At 38.9% G+C, this 20,526-nt stretch overlaps 1 protein-coding gene across 7 annotated transcripts in view; it reads left to right on the forward strand.

Moving 5' to 3' along the window:
• The first annotated feature begins 173 nt into the window (after positions 1-173).
• osbpl8 (oxysterol binding protein-like 8) overlaps positions 174-20,526 on the forward strand; it is a 112,128-nt gene continuing 91,775 nt past the window's right edge. For 4 of the 7 annotated variants that reach the window (XM_055006403.1, XM_055006410.1, XM_023282858.3 and 1 more), the window contains exon 1: positions 175-506. The gene's annotated coding sequence lies outside the window, so the exon portion shown is untranslated. Of the gene's footprint in view, positions 507-16,884; positions 17,005-20,526 lie in introns of those variants that run through there. The other 3 variants (XM_023282862.3, XM_055006404.1, XM_055006411.1) reach the window with 3 other exon arrangements.

The raw sequence follows: 20,526 nt of genomic DNA on the forward strand, positions 1-20,526 counted from the left end.
TTTTAGTTTCAACATCTAAAATTAACTATTTTAATTCGGTTAAGTAACAGAAACAAATCATATGCCGTAGTCAGCCTAAATCCAGATGTAAAAAAATTATTTTCGTAGCTTTTATTTTGAAATTTAAAACAGGAACCGTTGTATATTCCTTCAGCCTTGTCCTTTTCCCACTCAAACCCATGACAGAAGCACTCAGGCGCGGTAGTGGCTAACAAGTCGAGTGCTGGTAAACACTCTACACAGCCGAGCAGTTGTGTGAAGTTAATTTTTAACCTTCCAGACTTTATTATTAGCCCAGCGTGTCACCGCTGGGCTGAGAGGAGAGCCAACCATCACCGACTGAAGCCCGTGAAGTAACGTTAATAAACGTATAAACGTCGCCAGCTAACAGTTAGCAAACAGACAGACGTCCCCGAGGACTGAAGCTTTAATATTTCCAGCCAGCTTTTTATTTTCCTCCGTGAGCCGCTCAGACAGCCTGCCGGGAGACCACCAGCGAAACAAAGGTGAGTGCAAACCGAAGTAGAGCCCGGAATGACCGCTGCCGTCTGCCGCCTTGTGCTGGTGATTAAACGCTGCTAGCTTAATTGCTAATTCTCTGTGCGGCGGGGTGACAGCCGTGGTTCCGCAGTCGAGCAATGCGTACAATTATGTAATAAATCAGGATTGGCGGAGCCGAGGTGTAGCATCTTCATCACCGTACGCTCCACTGAGCTCCCCGCATCTGCACCAAATCGTAAACCGGGGTGAGCATTTCGAGAAATAGCCCACTTGTAGTTCGAAGCTAATTCACAGCATCCGTGCGGGCAGGACGCCGTGTGCCGTGCAGCCAAGTGGGGAGTGATCAGCTTAATTTGGATTTCCTGCAGCCGAGTGTCTCTGAGTAATTCGAGGGACAAGCAGCGGGGTTCGGCTCCGTGTGGCTGTTGTGTTTCGAGCAGTGGTGTAAATCTAGCTGCTGCTCTAACCTGACCTCCCCATCTGGCTGCACATCCCCCTCAGTCCTGCTGCAGTGTTGCATGTCCGCAGCCTCCCTCCTCAGCCTCCTCAGCCCTGGTGCTCTGTTACCACTTTCACTTGACAGCAGCCAGGGGCAGAAACAGGAGACTGACTGGCACTAGCAACTCTTCCTAATTGTGTCAGGCAACTGGTGCATCCGGTGCATCCTGGCCTGATATCACATATCAGCCTCTCATGTTGTCCACCTGGGATTTCATGAAGCTCTCTGTCTCCCATATATGGAGTAGTGAGAGTGCCAAATTACTAAAATAAATCTATGAAAGTGTAAGCAAATGAAAGTGAACATATTAAGACAAATAAATAAAAGAAAAAATAAATATTGTTGCTTTATAAAGAAATATTAATCAAAAAAATTTATCCATTAAAGAAAAGGCTAATAAAAACAGAAATGTCAAGACAAATAATTAAATAATGTTGCTATATAAAGAAATATTAATAAAAAAATTAATCCATCAAAGAAAAGGCTAATAAAAGTAGAAATATAAAGACAAATGAATAAGAAATCTTGTAATTAAATGTTGCTTTTTCTTTTATGGATTACAAATTACAAAAATAAATCTATAAAAGAATAAGCAAATTAAAGTGGGAATATGAAGACAAAAAAAATAAATAATGTTGCTATATAATGAAATATTATTTTTAAAAAATCCATAGAAGAAAAGGCTAATATAATAGAAATATAAAGACAAATAAATAAAAAAAATGAAAAAATAAGAAAAAATGTGCTTATAAATACAATAAATAATGTGTGCAATATAAAGCAGTATTAATCAAAAAATGAATCCATAAAAGAAAGGGCTAATAAAAGCAGAAATATAAAGACAAATAAATAAAATAATGAAAAAAAGAAGAAATGTGCTTATAAATAAAATAAATAATGTGGCAATATAAAGTAATATTAATCAAAAAATGAATCCATTAAAGAAAAGGCTAATAAAAGTAGACATATAAAGACAAATAAGAAATGTGCTTTTCCTTTGCTTTTAAAGTGACATTAAATGTTGCTTTTTCTTGTACGGATTACAAATTTACAAAAATAAATGTATAAAAGAATAAGCAAATAAAAGTGGAACTATAAAGACAAATAAATAAAATAAAAAGATAATGTTGCTATATAATGAAATGTTAATCAAAAAATTCATCCATAAATGAAAAGGCATTTAGTGTTGCTTTAAAAGCAAAGGAAAAGCTCATTTCTTATTTATTTGTCTTCATATTTCTACTTTTTGAGCCTTTTCTTTTATGGATTCATTTTTCAATTAATATTGCTTTATATTGCCACATTGTTTATTATTTTAGTTTTATTTCTGAGCACATTTCTTGTTATTTTTTTCCATTATTTTATTTATTTGCCTTTATATTTCTACTTTTATTAGCCTTTTACTTTTATGGATTCATTTTTTGAGTAATATTGCTTTCTATTGCCATATTATTTATTTTTTATTTTATTTATAAGCACATTTCTTCTTATTTTTTCATTATTTTAATTATTTGTCTTAATATTTCTACTTTTATTAGCCTTTTTTATGGATAAATTTTTTGATTATGTTTCTTTATATAGCAACTTTATTTTTTATCTTATTTATTCGTCTTTATATTTCCACTTACAGATTTATTTTTGTAACTCTGCGCAGTTTGTGTATTTTTGTAGCCATCCATTGATTTTTATAGCTTGAAGCTAGTTCTCCATTTAACAGCCTCTGCTGTCATTTTTGTGATGACTCGATAGATGCAGTGGGAAGCATGAAATGATGTTGGAAGCACCTCGTGTTTGTCATGTTTATTGGCAAGAAGATGATCAGATCTGAGGACACTGAATGGATTATTTTCAAACATGCAGATGATCTTAGATGATGATGAGAAGTCGTCGGTTTAGTCCGGTGCCAGTCATACACTGTATTTCCATATTTCCATCCTCTCCCCTGCTCGTATGCATGTAAAGGAGAGTAATCCCAGACTTTCCATGGCAAACATTTGCCGAGGCGCCCAATCCAAGGTCACAGGAGCAACCAGCTCATTTGCCAGTCAAATGGAGTTTCCATTGAGCTCTTGTTAAACCTCAGCTTGCTGCCTGTGCACTTACCTGGTCAACACGGAGCTCTCAGTTTGAAAGCAGAATCTACTTTGAGAGATTCTCCTGCATTATATTAATGCTGACAATGACAGGTAAATTTGCATAATTAATAACATTGCAGGGGCTTAACCTTAATGTTTAATTAACTCAGGAAATTTGTATTTTATGTAATATTGTAGAGTTCTGTTGCTTGTTAGGTAAATTTGTAATGCAAGTCTCTCTGCTGGGATACACTTTGGCTCAACAGTCTGAAATCTGCTGTGACTTGACCTGACTATCAAGGCTTTATTGCTTTAAATATTTGACTTGTCTTCATTAGTACTGACATTTTGCATTACATATGTGGCCTTTTCCTTTTAACTATATCTTAGTTGCACTTGTGCTTGTCTTCATTGAAAGTGTAAAACAGAAAAAAATGAAAAATGGACCTATTTTCAGTTGTTTTCATTGTTGGTTTCAAAAAGAAAAATCAAAAATGATCCTAATTTACTTTTTGTTTTTGGCTTAAAACAGAAAAAACGGTCCAGTTTTCCTTTTTTGTTGTTGTTGTTGGTTTAAAATGGAAAAATAAAAAATATATATATATATTTCTTATTATTTTATTGTTCATAGGAAATCAAATGAAATATTTTTTCTCTAGTTGATAGGGCAATAATATTGAATAGGAAAAACGCTGAAATGGTTTAACAGATGGTCAGCATTTCAATAAATTGTCAGAAAACCGAAATATATTGATTGTGTTTTATCGTAAAATGCTGTAAACAAATACTATGTTGTATTTTTTGTTTGAAAAAAATATAGAAATTATTGGTAATAAATATTACAGTAGGTACTGATTATTTTTCTGTGGATGGGCTTATAAATCCATTAACTAATTATTGTATTTTTAACCTGGTCATTCGTTTAAACTGTAAAATTCTGCTCTTAAAACAGGGAATTTCAGATAGCGAGAGAATGTCTTGTCATGTCTTTACTGTGCAAATGCATCCCAAATATATTATTCTTAGGTAGAGACCACATTCACATGAATATCTCAATAAACACATGACAAAAACACTTTGATTGCTTAAAAAAAAATTATCTTAAGAAGCAACTTGGCGCTTTATTCAAAAATGTTTTGACTGCAACAGAAAATCTAAATGTATTTGCCATTTCTAGTTATTATTACAAATTGAAAAGAATTTGTAGGACTCCTGTGATTATTAAAAATACAGCTTTGGTGGTGCATTTACCTCAGAATTCACAGCTATATTAATGAAGCTGATTAATTATGCCAAGTGCTGGGCTCGTTGCAAGGAGAGAGGCTTTTTGCTTGTATACTTACCTTTCAGCAGGGCTTTGTGTCTTGCAGAAATCATTTTAAGCTTGTATTTCTGCTTCACGCTAACAATTCTTAGTTAAATTAGATGCATGCATGAAATTCAAAGCAAATCAGTCTGTTGGTTGTGCTGCGTCCTGTATCCATGTTAGCCCGTGCACCTGTTTTTACTGAGCTGTAGGGTGTCGGCTTGTGTCCACAGCAACTTCAATTTGTGTTTTATTGCTTTATGTGTTTGCACACGCATGGGAAATCAGATAATGTGAGTAAAATGGGTTGGGCAAAAAGCGGTGAGCAGGTTTGACTGATTTATTTTGTGCTCTTTATTTTTCCAATAATTGTTTGCCGAGCATGAAAGCTCTTCATCCACACCTCCTTGTTCCTTTTATGCATACACTATTTCTTTATCCTCGCTAAAAGATAGAGAAAAATCTCTCAAGGGAAGCTTGCACTGTAGTTTTGACTCATTGTTCTCTGTCGATTCCTTCCGTGGAATGAAGAGGTCAACAGTACTTAATTGTTCCCTGAGGTCACTACAGAGTACCAGTCAATGCAGAGCAAGCTATTTTCTATGCATGCACTTAAATAAGCATTCATGGTCGATATTGATATCGAGCATCTCCGCTCGTACGGAAACTGTTCTGCAGTTTCTAGTAGTAGATTCTGTGGTTGCAAATCTTAGGCAGTTATCTCAATGGATTTTTGCTTTCCAGTAAGACTGACTGATTCGCAGAAGCTTGTCTGTTCATTACACTTGCATTATGTCATAAACTGACAACTGTAGTGGATTTAAATCTGTTGAGTTGTGAAACCAGTTTTGAAAGTAGATTTTTAATAACCCATTTTCAAAACAAAAAAGGTTTATTACTCCGCCAAGGAATGCTGCGGAGTTGTGTGACGATTGGTGTACGTTTGTCCTTCTGTCTGTTCTGCTGTGTGCAACATTACTCAAAAACGGATTTGGATGAAATTTTCAGGGAAGGTCAGAAATGACACAAGGACCAAGTTATTAGATTTTGCCAGTGATGCAGCTTAAAGTCTGGATCCATACATTTGTTAAAGATTTCTGTATCATTGCCAGATAGCAGCACAGCATCACTGTAACCATGACAACAAGTGAACACTACATCAGCTACCTGCTGACGCTCACATGATCCACCGCTGCAGACTTATCGGGACTTATCCATCGGAAATCGGAACAATTGATTAAATTGTGGGGGTGTTTCTGATCAATTCCCACCACCTGCTACATATTTAGGTAATGCGATTCAGTATCTGCACATAATGTACACATGCGTAACACGCCTGTGCTCAGCACAAGGTCATTTTTTATTAAAGATTTCATCCATCCGAAATGATACGACAGAGCAACCTGGGCGGAGTACTGCGTCCTCTGAGTGCTTTTCTTGTTCTGAATCTAACCACATTATCTATCACGACACACAGGTAATAATTTTTATGGTAATGCTTAAATGAAACACAAATATAAAAACAGGATTAAGCCTAAATAAATATTAATAAATAAGGATAAAGGAATGATCTCCACTTTTGATGGACAAAAAATAATCAAAGCAAGTAAATGTAGCTAAGGGGTAAAGCGACGTGATCTAGAAGATGCCATAAATACCCAAATGTTAAAGGAACTTTAGGTGCCCAGAGGTCTTGTATTGTGACCAAGGCTTGGCTGCTGCACCGTGGTGTTGAGGTTTTAAGTGACAGGCCAGGATCTGGTGTCACCAAATGGTGGCGTCACAAAGGGATCTGTGCCACACCAATTCAGTCAAAGCTTGAAGCGAGCTGCCAGGAGTGTGGTGCTGAGGTTGACGTATTGGAGGACACGGTGTTGTCTGGTCAGGAGTGAGATCCAGATAGGGGGTGTGCTTTGACCCAGAAGGACAAGGGCAATCGTTGGTCTGCAAGGGTTGATGGGGATGTCGAGAAGCCCAGACAGCAGCAGACTCGCTTACCTCTGGAGGAGGAACGATGGAGAGAAGCACACTTCATTATCAAGGGATATGATCGGCAGTTGATTAGCAAGGACACAGCACCCTTGGGGTCGTTCAGGCAACAGAACTTTGCGTTCTCGTTATGTGCTTATATGAAGGTTTTTGTCTACTGCATTTAACCCTCTGAACTCTAAAACCCTCTAGGGTTTGAAATGCATGTTATCTTCAAAATCACACCATTAATTGGTCAGATACTGTAAAACCAGGATGAATTGACACGTTTCCTTCAGAGAGTCTTTTAGCTGATCATATGTCATGTGTGGTTCTGTTGGTAAAGTGGACCTATTCTATGCCAAAGATGGGATATTGCATCAAAGTAAGCGTTAACATTCACCAGATTTTGTAAAATAAATAAATAAAACATTTCTCTGCTCCCCGGTGAAACTAAGAAATCTTGACTGACTTAGCTGTGACCAACAGTCTCATGACAAAAATTCAGTTTCTCAGTTGAACTGCAGACTGTGTTTACACAGAGCAAACAGGAGACAAGGCTAGAAACCAATTAGAGAGATTAGGAGGAACATACAGCATACTTGATAAATGCCGCATGGCTCAAAAGATGGTGAACAGAGGAGCAAGTTGTTGGAAGGAACATTCAGCGTGGTGAATTATCTTTCTGGAGCTGATCTACTTAACAGTGTAAAAAACGCTCTCTCTTCTGTTTTGATTTGTGACATTGTAGCTAAGTTATACTACACAAAAGATATTTCTGAGTTCTCTTTACTTTTAACCATGGTGGTGCTGTTTCCGTAGAGGTGCAGGACTTTATATTGTAAGTAAGAAGAAGAAGTAAGAAATTAACCTACAGTGAGTACAAATGTGACCTGAGCAACAAATGCCCACAAACTGGTTGGGATTTAGAGGGTCAATTGACACTATCGGAAATTCAGTTGAACAGCCTTCTTATGGCTAGTTCTACTCGTACATAACTCAACTGTTTAACTGAGTTGCGAAAATGTTGAATATATAATATATTACGCTGTGAGATGCAATTTCTATTTGTACTACCACGATGAAATTTCTCAGCAGCTTTTGCAAGTGGAAAATTTTGTCTGTTAATTTATGCTGAGGGAAAATCTGCATTTTTTATGTGGGAGTGGGGCTCACTAACGGTAAATATTTCTGAAGTGCAGCAGTTTCATGTATATATATATATGTATATATATATAAAGTCACTACACACAAATTATCAGAATATGCTTATAAAACAGGCAAAAAGCTGAATATTGCTGATATTTGAAGTTATAAATAAATACACAGAATACAGTTAGTGCTTATCTCAGCTGATAGCAACAAAAATAAGCTATAAGCCTTGGGAAATAATGTATGAATTTATAGTCCTTAATTAAAGTTACTGTCCTTAATCAAACCACTCTGAGCACATACTCACCTGTCAGCAAGGTACAACTCCTGCAACAGCACTGCCTCTTTCTGCGCCAGAGCACTATTAGTGGCCATAAATAATGCTTTGATGCTGATGCAGTTATTGAAATGCCAAGGCCGGTGCAGCCGTGCAGCGTAATCTTCCCAGCTGGGACGCTCAGGCCACTGGCTGTGGTTTGGCTGATTGGATGCATTTGCTCTGACAAACAGCAGATGTGCTCAGAGTGAGATAGTTGCCTCTTGCTTCTCATCAGTGTGGATTTATCCAACAGCAGCACACAAATGAGGTTACATTTTGCCCCGCTTTTCCCTTGCGAGCAGTTCAACAGCACTGAGAAGGTTAGCTGTGACTTCCCAGTGAAAAACAGCTGTTTTAATTCCGACATATGTACCCACAGCTTTATTGATGGCTGTGTGCCGTCGGCTCCCAGACATCAAACAAAGCTAAACAAACATAGCTTTAACTTGCTTAATTTACGCCTGCCTTTGGTGATTAAAGGACTTCACCAAGTGTGCTTTATGTGGCCACCTTGCACCAGGTCTACTGCTGAGCTGGATTTGTTATTTGATCAAGGAGCGTGGGCACGTCAGGGCCTTTATAGGTGTCCCAGCCCATTAACTTCACTGTCCACCCTCGTTGGGCCCCAAGAGTATAGAGGCAAGAGTTTAGAGGCAAGGGAACCTTATTACTGCCCACCTGAACTGCTGTTTCCTCCTGTTTCACAGAAAGCGCCATCGGTCTCAGGGTTACACATTAGAGCTTTTAGTATCATTTCTTCAGTTGTATAGGCTTTGCCCATTCAAACAGAAGACTAATAAGAAGTACATTATGTCAACTTTGTCTTCATGAATCTAGAGATTAAAGGATAAAACTTTCTATCTACTGCTTAGTAGAGCAGCTTGTGCCATTCTTCCAAAGCTTATTTGTGATTGTGAATCAGTTGCTGTTTTGTTAAAATGTGATGTGTTTTGGCCTGTGTGCATTGTTTAAAAGCTTTTTAGAGGATGGAGTGTTTAGGTATTTAGATAAGCAGTAAATGCCTCTTTAAATTTGAAAACAATAAATGACTTGTGTAAAGTGGCCTTAGCCACCTTTCATACTAAATCTGCATACATATTGAGATGTTAAAGATAAAGCACAGTATGAGTAGAATTACCCATCCCAGAAAGCAGCTAAATTGGAGTCTGCAGACTCCATTAAGTTGTACATAGTCCCAGTATTAAGTTCCTAACATGTCTCCATCTTCTCTTAAATTAGACCACTTTCTAGCATGAAGGTTACACCTTTAAACCCCATAATCAGCCCTCTCAATCTTTGTGTTTCGATTTCAATTGATGCAGAACCTAACATTTTCAACTTCTAAGTCAACTCTGAGTGTCTCAAAACGACGACAAATAGTAGTTACTGGTCATACCTCCAGTGCTTTAAGCACTTGACCATTACCAATAAAAAGTTTATGCAATAGGCTAACATGACAAGCTTCCGTTATTCTTTTTCCTAGAGGAGAAAACTGCTACTTGATGAGGGCATCAGGAGGGTAGAAAAATGGTTCTTGTTGTCCTCTGTGAGTTTAACCAATTAGTATTTGTCTAATTTGAATTTCCACACAGTAATGTTTCAGGACTGGTCAAAAGTACCTTTTGGAGTAGGTACTTTTAATCCCGCTGTGGAAAATGACTTATTAATACCACTTTGAAATATTTTAACGAGAACGTTTTTGCACATTAGCAGAAGAGCTTTGTATCTCAGGCACAGTCGGCAGCTTCCATTGTTAAATTCTTCTATAAACCCTGAAGTCCTGTTAAGAGCAGATGGTAGAGTAATTGTACAATTCAAAAATGTGCACAATTAATTTCTCATCTATTCCAGCACAGCAACAGTAAAAAGATTGCAGTTGGAACTTCCACATGTTCAACTTTGTGAGAAGTGTTGCTCTTGTATGCCATTTGAATTAATCAGCAACATCACCAAGGCCAAAACAGTGAAGGCCCACAGGCTCTTGAAATGAAATGAATGCTCTGTTGAGAAGAATTTCTTCATCTTTGACTAACTTTTTAAATATGAAAGACCTTGACAAATGGAATAAAGCCTCTCTTGAAACTTCTTCATTCATTTTCACTGGTTACATGATGTTGGTAGTGAGTCAGACCCCAGATTTTCCCCACACAGCAGAATCTTGCATTGACGTGTAACGGTCATTACCAGCTGCCAGGCTGCTAGAAGACTTCCTGTCCATCCCAAAAAACATTGTCTGAACTCATGAGCTGACTCATGAAGACTGAAATAAAGCTCGTCTCAGCACAGGGTGTGGAGCTGTAGGTGTTTGTAACCAGTGAACACACCCAGCATTGTACTGAGAACATTTCAACTGTGCTGCAGAATATCTGCAAGAGGTATAAAAAACATCCATGTGAGGCATTGGAGTTGAATGACTACAATCCAGAGGTGCAGCTTTAGAGAGGATCAGTGTCCCTGAGCTCTTTGAACAGAATGGAAACAAAGGCACTGGAGTCTGCGTTTTCTTTTGCCATATTACTCATATGCACCTTGGGTAGTAGGTTTTTTTTAAAACATTTTTTTCTTTGTTTTACTGACTGTAAATATATTCCTGCAAAGACGTGAAGAATACATGTGCAGTGAACAAAAACATGATTAATTCAGTGATTGTTAAATCAGAAAATTAAGACTTTTTCATTGTGGGTACGAGTTGTTTGTTCCCAGCGCTGGTGAGATTTTAGTTGCACTCGCAGTGGGGAGTTACATTCCAGTTTTCACCGCTTATTTTTACAGCATGTCAAGAGGGGAGGGGGGCACTTTTATTGAAGCATAGTTGTGTGTCGAAGAGGACAAAGTTATTGCTGCGCATTGTAATTAGTGCGGCAGTTACTTCCACCCTCAAATTGAAAATAATACTTACAAATATTATTGAGAAAGTAATTGTTCACTTCAGCATTCTGCAGAGTTTTATGATTATTGAGGCTCAGAATGATTGAATTACTAGATGTTTCCAATAAAAGGTGGAAACATTTTTTCAATTTACTCCCAGGCATGATGTGCTCCTGGCTACAGTTACTGTCTCTGCTCCAATCAGCCTTTTCATGTGTAACTGAAGGAGTTTACAAGGGTTGTACATGCTTTGCTTTCTAGTGTCCTAATTCGCTCATTGAGGCGCCACAGTCCTGTGTACAGCTGCAGCTCTTTGAGGGATGCGCAATGCGTATCGCTTTTGATGGGCATGTTTCATGCAGTGTGACGGTGAGACATTGTTTTGCTAAGCTCATGTTCAGACAGAGTGTACAGTGTTGAGCAAGGATACAATTTCATATCGTGCCAGAATGCTGACACCCAGTATTCTAGTCAACATGACTGCACCAGCTTTAAGCTTCTGACAGGTATTCAGATCAACCATGGTATGCTCTGAATCTCCTCCATGCTGCTGATAGAATTCTCCAGAAAACAGCACGGGTCCGGCTGTAATAATCCCTTCGGGGTTAGTTGCAGCCTGAGGGAAAAGGAGAGTGGTTGTGACGCACAGTCACATTATGTCACTGGGATTAATCGGAGAATTTTCCCTCAGGGTGTCACATCCCTGAACTTGCAGCTGTTCCTCAGGGACCTCTTATAACACAGAAGACTGGGGTCACTAATGACTGACCCGTGAGGAAAGAAGAGGTTAAATGACTAAATGCTGTCCAGCTGATGCCGGTATCCAGAGCAAATGATTAAGAGTTCAGGCATCTACTCTGGATCTCCAGTCTTACAAGCAATTATAATGCAATGTTAATGATGATATTACCAATTCCTCTGGAGTGGTAGGATAACAGATACAAAGAGATATGTGATACATAAATCAAAAACCTGTCCATAATGTTCTGTCTAAAACCACAATTTCATTTTTTTGCCTCAACGTTTTATTTTTGTGTCCCTTTTTTTTTTTTGCTAATATTCCATCAACTTTTATGTCTCGCTCTCAAAAATCTTACTGTTTCGATAACTTATCAGTGTGAGCACATCTCTCCACCTTTTGTTCAGGTTGAGCAGGTTTTACTGAGTCACTGGGCAAAGGTTTGGGCCGATAATTGCAGTTATTTGTGAAGGGGCCAATCTCTGTGTTCAGCTGTGAGATCCTTAACTGTGAGGTATTGTTGGAGAATTAAGCCTTGGGCAGTGCTCTGTCCTTTAGCTTACTTCCCGTCTCTCGCAGAAATTATGTCCCTTTGAGGGCAAAACAGATTCCACATCACACATTTTTGTCCTTTTTTTAAAAAACTATCTTCATTCCTATTAATCCTCCAGAAATAGCTTTTTACTACAGTGTTGTAATCCTCTCATATATGGCTGTGACTTCTGCACTGTTCGCCAAGATCAAACTCCTGTAGCTTCCCATGTGAAAGCTTATTTGCAGGCAACATTTTGTAAGATCTGGGGAAGTAGTGAGAAAGATCATTAAGGTGGAATTTGAGTGGTTTCCAAATAACTCTATCAAGACAGGTCCTTTTTACTTGGAGAAGTATGTCTAATCAGATGAAATAGAAGCAACGATGGAAGAGTTAAATTCTATGATGTTAAAGACTGGAGCTATAAAGATGCTCTCACCTATTCTTTTTTGTTTATAATGAGTGTTGGTGTATTTGTACAGATGCTGTAGTTAAGGCCTTAACACATCAGAGAGTAGTCCAGTGTACATCTTTGCAAAGTATTCACTTGCAAAAGCTTGGGAATGTAGCGCCTATACTCGAAGCGCAAATGGGTGAGTTGCTGTAGTTGACCACGTGCTCTGTAGTCAGAATAGCCCCTGGAGATTCTGTCTATTTTCCATCTACTGCTCTCCCACCCACCCCCAACTTGTCAAAGCTGATGCTTCACTAGTGGCTTCAAGCTCCATATAACTGTGTAATTTTAGTTTAAGTTAAGTGCATCTATCCGTGGAGAGACGACGGTAGATTGTTGCTTTTGCAGTGAAGGAGCTTATAATGAGATTTCCTTTCCAGCAAATGTTTAAAAATATCTATGTTTTTTTATTAATAATGCATTTACAAAAGGGAATTTGATGTATTCTCCAGCGAAGTTGTGTTACGTCTTGGTTAACATTGCAAAATGCTGCTTTGCACAGAAATACTGCAAAATTACTCCTTTTTTTTCTTTGCAAATGATCCTTTTAAAATGTTGCCTTGTTTGTCAGTTCACATGCTTTTTTATTAACACATTATGGAAATGACTGTCAGCAAGAATAATGATGCAGATAAATGTTTTGGATATTTACCCCATTCTTTCTCATTAGGACAATCTGGGATTTAAAGCTCATGAAACTTAGTGTTTTGGACTATATTGTAAACAGTGCTAAATTTTCATTGCCACTTCTGACACCTCACTGGTTAAATTTGCTGTTACAGGGAGTGGCCAGCTTTGCCTACCACACACTGTCACAGCATCAGATGAGTTTGGCTGCAGTCTTTGCAATAATGCAATGCATAATGTTCTAATGGCCATTATATCATATTGCAGAGAATTTATTGGTGATGGTGAAGTGTGACTGGTATGCATAAAGACATTCAGTTAAGAGGGAAAGAGAGCATGTAACCCCATTTATTTACTGAAGCTACAATTTGCCAATGCTTCCTAAATGTCTCACATGCAGACTACAGTCCTCAGTGTACGACGTCCTCGACCTACAGAGTTTTGTCGTTACATCGGAACTGGTTACGGGTGGGTCCTCGGTTTACGATGTACAGCGTTTCGTCGGAACTGGTTACGTGAAACTAGTTGATGAGCGTAGCGGACAAATATGTCGTCACACGGCGCTATGAGACAACTTTGTTTACATTCACCGGTTGTAAGCCATTTTGGACTGTGCTACATTCGCTAACGTTTTGCCCTTCTGATGACACTTCTGATGGCAGTACTTCGAAGAAAAGGAAAGCCATCTCCATGGAAGTGAAATTAGATATTATAAAACGCTCAAGTGGGGACAAAAAGTGCAACATGTTCTGTTATCTTCTTGTAAAATGACTCATACATGCATGAAAGTCATTGGCGTTCATGACTTTTCCAAAGAACTGATCGATATCGTGATGCACGTAATGGATTTGTTTACATTTTCGTCGGAGTTCTGACTTACGGCGAAAATTGACTTGCGTCGATCCGTAGGAATGGAACTCCGATGTAAGTCAAGGACCCCCTGTATTGGTAGATGCTACAATTTACGTATATTCCATAAACACCTAACATGCATCAGTAGACACTACTTGAGCTGTGCACAACAAAGCCCCAAGTGTCCCTATTACAATACAGCAGCTCAGACAGATTTATGACCAAAAGACTTTGAAAACAGTGAAATAAAATGTTCTAATATCACATTTACCCTACTGGAAACTGAGTGATTTTGTTTACTAGTTTGATTCACCCAGACACACGCAGACAGACCTGCTAAATGTGAAGCGTGCTGGCAGAACCAATGAAAATTTTAGTTTGACTAAAATTTAGTTGACAGACCAAATGATAGCTGTTGTGGAAGCCAGACCTCTGTTTACCCCTTCAGGGAAACAACACATGAACAGTTTTAGGTCATGGAGGTGCTATGACTTAATTGTGGAAATTCTCCGAAAAGCAATGTGTTTACCACGAGGTAAGAGAGGTCAAGAATGCTGAAGGGCACTAATGGTTACAAAGACTTGATGCACTCAGGATGCTATAAGGTGCTTTGTATAAAAATCACCAAATTTCCTGTTGTAGTCTGTCATTTGATAAGACTGCCTGCAGACTCCACATTTGTGCACCTGTCTATAAAGTGCTATGATATGGTTTGCGCTCGTGTAAGTGTGTATGTAGAGCCCTCGCAGCGTTTCTGACACGTCAACCCCACCTCCGACCTGCCTGTTCCTCCCTCAGGAACACACACACAGCTGGGTGCTTTTGTCAACAGCGTGTTTCCACTGCAGCTGGACCGGTACATACACACACATAATAATACAGAAACACATACATCCTGCTTGTCAGACAAGTAACAGCTGCTTAAGGAAAACATGTTCCCAATCTTAAAATACAAAACAAATGCCGTGTTAGGTTTCTTTGTGTTCGCCAGATTTCCATAGAATTCTTCCAAAACTGGCTCCCGGGATAAGAAACACACTCCTGTGGGCACGGTGATGCATCATAATAATATAGAAGGCTGGTGTAGAAATAGGACGTAAAGGAAAAAAAGGGAGGATTCAGTTTGATTTTAGTAGATACAAGATTGAAATACATTGTAAAATCTGAGTCAGGAAGTTTGAAAATTTGGAAACATTATAGTGGGTTCAGGAGATTTATATAGCTATTAATTTTACAGACTAATATAAAAAGAAGGGCTAATTCATTGTTAAAGGACTGTCATATATATATCCTCCCACCACTCCTTTCTGTCTCTGCCAACTCCAAACAAAGCCAGGACAAAGTAAAGAGACTTTAACCAGCCCTGATCCATCTTCAGATGAAAATAAACTTGATTTCGAAGATGCAGATTTCCTAACAGTTTGAAAAATGAGCTGTTCTGCCCCCCAAAGGCTGTACCTATATACATAATAAATGCTTATACTAAAAGCCTAACAGTAATACACTGCAAAGTTAACACAAAAGGGAATGAAATGCAGCGATAGTAAAACCTTAAACGATACTAGTAGCATCAAAGATAACCTTAAAGTAAGAAGAACAGAGAAGAGTGTCCTCGAAGAAACAGTTTGAAAGGTGATGTTGAAAGCCAAAGCCTTGCAGTGGCAGCACATTTCTGCCCATTATGATGCAGTGCTCTCTACCAAAGCACATGGTTTTGTCTCCGTGTTCATGTAGTTTTCAGAAAGGTCACAGGCTTAACGTCCTCCTAAAGGAGAAGGTGGGCTCTGTAATCAGGTGTCCTATCGTAGTTTTCCCCGTGAAATCGATTGACTGGTGTGATAGAAAATCTTAATTGCTCATTTTCTCTTTATTTCAAATAGTGTATCAGAACAGCCGTAGCAAATGATGTCTTCTGTGATACACAGGCAACGATGCATTTACATCTTGGTCTGTACCTGACTGTTGCTGTTTACCTCAGCTCCTGACTCATTGCCTTCAATGTGAATTTAATATTTTCACTAACATTGTTTCTGGTTCTTCAGTAAAACTGCATATGGCTTCAGTGACTGTGAGGAATTAGTGGCCGGTTGGTAGTAGAATTATCTTCTAAGGCTAATGCTCATTGCATTGTGTTGCCTGCTTGGCTCGGTAGCTTTACTTTTCTGCAATACGCCTGGTCACCTGTCATGCCACTTGCATACATTTTTATACTACTGCACAGGTGGAAGGCAGTGTAACATTTCTTATAGTATAGTGCCAAGTAGGAGATGCAAAGGTTTCAGTTTCATATCAAATTAGGAGAAATGAGGATACCTAGTGTCAGATTTCACTCATCGATTATTTTCGCTTTGTTTATTGTATGTTTTGTCTCTTCTTTGGCAACTGAATCATGCTCAAAATACAAGTGTAGAAAGTCTGTAAGCATAACTGTACATTAGTTTGTAAATAAGATAGTCCGCAATGCTCGTATATTTACAATATTAGCGTATGTGAAATATTACAATTATATCGATATGCTTTGAAAATCTGTTATTATCACTACCAGTTTATTGCAACACCCCCAGTGGGAAACTGTTCTATTAAGGCAACAGCCACCTGATAATAATGTTCACAAATTAGAGCTTTCTTGCAGGCTTTAGCATCGATTTAAGTGTTTCTTGTACGTATGTTTTCATCAAATATCCTTTAATTGCTTGCCTTTTATATTTATGTGCACTTGTTTTCATAGGAGCACATAATACTCACGTAAAACGATAAGATCGTTCTGTTGAGCATTAAAAATCTCTTGCGTATTTCAGGTGTTTTATTGCTTCTTCTGTGTGTGGGTGTGGGCTGCTGGGTGTGACTGGCTCCATCAGTCCTGAGCAGCAGGGACGGCTTATACGTAGAGCATACTCTACTTCTCTGTCACACAGAGGGAGCTCTCGCTGCTGCTCCGCCGCCGACACCGGCAGCCCTGCAGCGCTAGCCTACATTTCAGAGGAGGAGGGAGAAAAATATGGTGATGTCATCTCGAGGTCTCTCTCCCTGCCTGCCTCGCTCTCTCTCTTTTCCTATCTCAGAGGCTGTGTTGTAAATGTAATGGTGCTTTTTGCTGCCCGAGCTGCATGAGGTAGGTCCTCCATTCATCCCCCGGCCGTTCTCTTTCACACATGCATGCTGCATCGGTCTGGCTTCCTCCATGCTTCTGTCTTTGTGTGTTTGGGTTTACCTACACCTGATGTGGATAAATGTTGTTTATGACTCTGCTCGCGATAATCTCACTCTTGTTGCTTTTTTTTTTGTTGTTGCTGTGCATGCTGTGTTTGTATGTACTGTCAAAAAACAACTTGTAATACAATGAGGTCAGATCACACTCCAACTTGATGATGTCTCCTGATACTAGGCTCGCTGGTTTGTCAGAATGTCTGCTGTTAGACTGCAGGTAGCTGTTGAAATCCCAAGTAAAGATGAAGAAGTTATATTTATAAATCATGATATTTGTTCAGCTGCTGACAGCACCGATCATATAGAGTAAACATCTAGGATCCCATCTCCAGGCTTTGCTTTTTATCTTGCCGTCTTCATCAAAGGTCATTTTCGGGTCACAGGAATATCGCTCACCAGTCTGACCTTTGCACTCGTTGCTTTCCCAGGAGAACCACAAATCCTTCAAAATGTCCAATTTAAATGATTGCATCTTTAGATTGGATGTGCCAGCATGTCTGCCTCACGTCTTGTCTCCCTTTTCTGTTATGTAAGAGCTATCACACACAGACACACATTATTCGGCTGAAGCTGCATGCGTCATACACATTTTCATTTTGCGGCTCTCTAGTGGAGCTCGGTTGTCTCTGTGATTTTTTTTTTTTCTTCCTTTCTGTCTCTGTGGCAGGGTTGGTTTGTTCTGTCTGAGCCAACAGTCCATTAAAAACCCAGGCAGCCACAGTGTTTCTCCTGTAATTGGACAGAACACTCGGAGGTCACCACAGTCTCCTTGACACCATAGGAGTTGAGACCTTCTCATCCTCCTCCTCCCCATCAGCATTCCCATCCACACGTCGCTCTGATAGATCAGATAAAAGGGTGTTAGTGAGTGCTGAGTCACCTTGTTGCATCCTAAAGCATTTTGATTTTGCAAGGTGACACACTTGGTGCTCCACATGCTTTTCCCCCACAATTAATGGAGAGAAGGGGCTGTATTCAGGTGGGAATTTTTTGTCAAAGATCAAAGGACCACAGAGGTTTTAGTATATTTTCACATTAGTATTTGCTCCTGTTGTAGTATTCCAAGTCATTCTTCTTTATTTGATAGTAATCTTGTCTGTTGTGTTGCTGTGCTGAGATGTAGTGGAAAGTGTTTTTAATGGAGTGCATGGGACACATGACGGGAGAGATTTAACATTGAATTTCCACCAGCTGATGGAAGCACATGCTGTCATAATGCATCTTATTGAGAACTGATTGTTTTAATATAAATCAGAAACAGGTGAATATCCGGTAGGGCAACATTATGCACATGATCAGGTTGGTTCTTGTGATAAAGTGTATTTGTCTCATTGTTTGTTACGAATCACGGTGTTTGAGGTCACATTTTATATGCAAAAAGTAACATTTGTATGATTTTCTTTTGAATACTGGCTTATTGGCCCTAATTCTTAAAGCACTCAAATGTTGGCATTTTGTCAATATGAATGCATAAATGTCATGATTGCTTCATCATAGGACTGTGGCCTGTATGCTTTGACATATGAAATAAATCATAAATAGAATAAAATGTTCATCAAGACAAGTGCAATGTTTGAAAAAAATAAATTAACTTATGTCTGTGAAAAGAGACCGCTGCATAATGCTACCTTTGCCTGTTTTTTTATTTTTTTTTTGTGTCCACATTAAGTGCAAAGCATTTAGTTTAAAGAAGCTTTTTAAGTGTGACTGGATGAAAGCGATAGGTGGCTTCATGTTTACGTTCAATGTGAGCTCCCTGTGGTGTCTGGTTGTTTGATCCGTACAGCGTAAGCTGAGATGTTGTAGGGTCTGACTGCAGGGAGGTTGATTCAAACGTGTAGTGAGTTAAATCATCATGCATGATCAATAGACAATCAGACAGTGTTTTCCCAGCTTCTAGTGCCGTGAAGACGTGTTCACAACAAATGTGCTTGCACTTCTTTTAGTTCTAGAGGCATAACCACATTTAAATTCACTAATTCTAGTTGTCATGATTTGATAACAGGTTGTACCAAACTAAGGACAGCTCAGATGAAAACAGAAACACTGTACTAAATGGTTTAGGATGAATAAAGCTCCTGTAGCACTGTCCATGAATGATGATTTTCCTAGGCAACCAGTAATTGGTCATCACACATGTAACAAACAAGAAAAGCACTGAGAGAGCGCAGTACTCCGCCAAGGCTGCTCAGTCGTATCATTTCTGACGAATGAAATCTTTAACAAAAAATGACCTTGCACTGAGCACAGACGTGTGTTGCATGCATGTGTACGTTATGTACGGATACCAAATCATGTGACCTAAATATGTAGCGGGCGGCAGGAATTGACGGGACTCAGAAACAGCCCCACAATTTAATCAATTGTTCCTTCTATCATTTCCGAATAAGTCCTGATAAGTTCGCAGTGGTGGATTTGTAGTAGACGTAGTGTTCACTTGTTGTCATAGTTACAGTGATGCTGTGTCGCTATATGGCAATGATACAGAAATATTTTAAAAATCTGTGGATCCAGACTATAAGCTGCATCTCTGCCAAAATCTAATCACTTGGTCCTTGTGTCATTTCTGACCTTCCCTGAAAATTTCATAATAATTTTCCATAATGTTGCTAACAGACAAACATACGCCGAGCATCACATAACTCCACTGCGTGCCTTGGTAGAGTAACTATTATCACTTTAAAAAAAAAAAAAAAAAGTTGTTGTTGCTAAATATTTGCTTACTTTTTTCCTGTCTCAGCATCAAGTCTCTCCCTCTTTTAAAAGAAGCTCTCCAGAGACGTTTGTTTTTTATTAATTTTGGCAGATTGACGGCTTCATTTAACATCAGGTGCGGGAAACAAGCACAGACGGCAGCAACAGGAAGACGATCTAGTCATATTTCAAGATAAAACACCCTCTAGACTCCGCCAGAAATAAAATATAAAATAAACCGTTTCTATTCTCTCTGTGTGGCCTGGTACCAAATGACCCATGGCCCGGTACCGGTCCGCCGCCCGGTGGTTGGGGACCACTGCCCTAGTTGACTTATCGTCATATGTTAGTAGTATTAGTTTAATTATTTAACAATATATTTTTTGGTGGCATCAGAAAATGGTTAGGGAATTGTTAACATTGTGCTACATCACAAATAAATACCAAACTGGAGCAAATATTGTGACTTTAGCATTAAGCAATATGCAGCAACACGGGCAACAATAGTAGGCTAAAGATTCTAAATGTGTCTGAATAACCAGCAAGGAAACTGAACATTTTGTGAATCAGTTAAATCATGAAATGCACCTAGATTCAACAAAGAACAGCTTGTGAGCAGCTCGTCCTTGGTGAGTTATCACAGAAATTCGACTGTACCGTCATGCTGCCATCAGTGAGTTGTGAGTTTCTAGCAGAAACCTTCTTGGAGTTGTCAGTAAATGCATGGACAATG

The sequence above is a fragment of the Amphiprion ocellaris genome, chromosome 21 (assembly GCF_022539595.1).
Source record: "Amphiprion ocellaris isolate individual 3 ecotype Okinawa chromosome 21, ASM2253959v1, whole genome shotgun sequence".
In the NCBI taxonomy this organism is placed as follows: Eukaryota; Metazoa; Chordata; class Actinopteri; family Pomacentridae; genus Amphiprion; species Amphiprion ocellaris.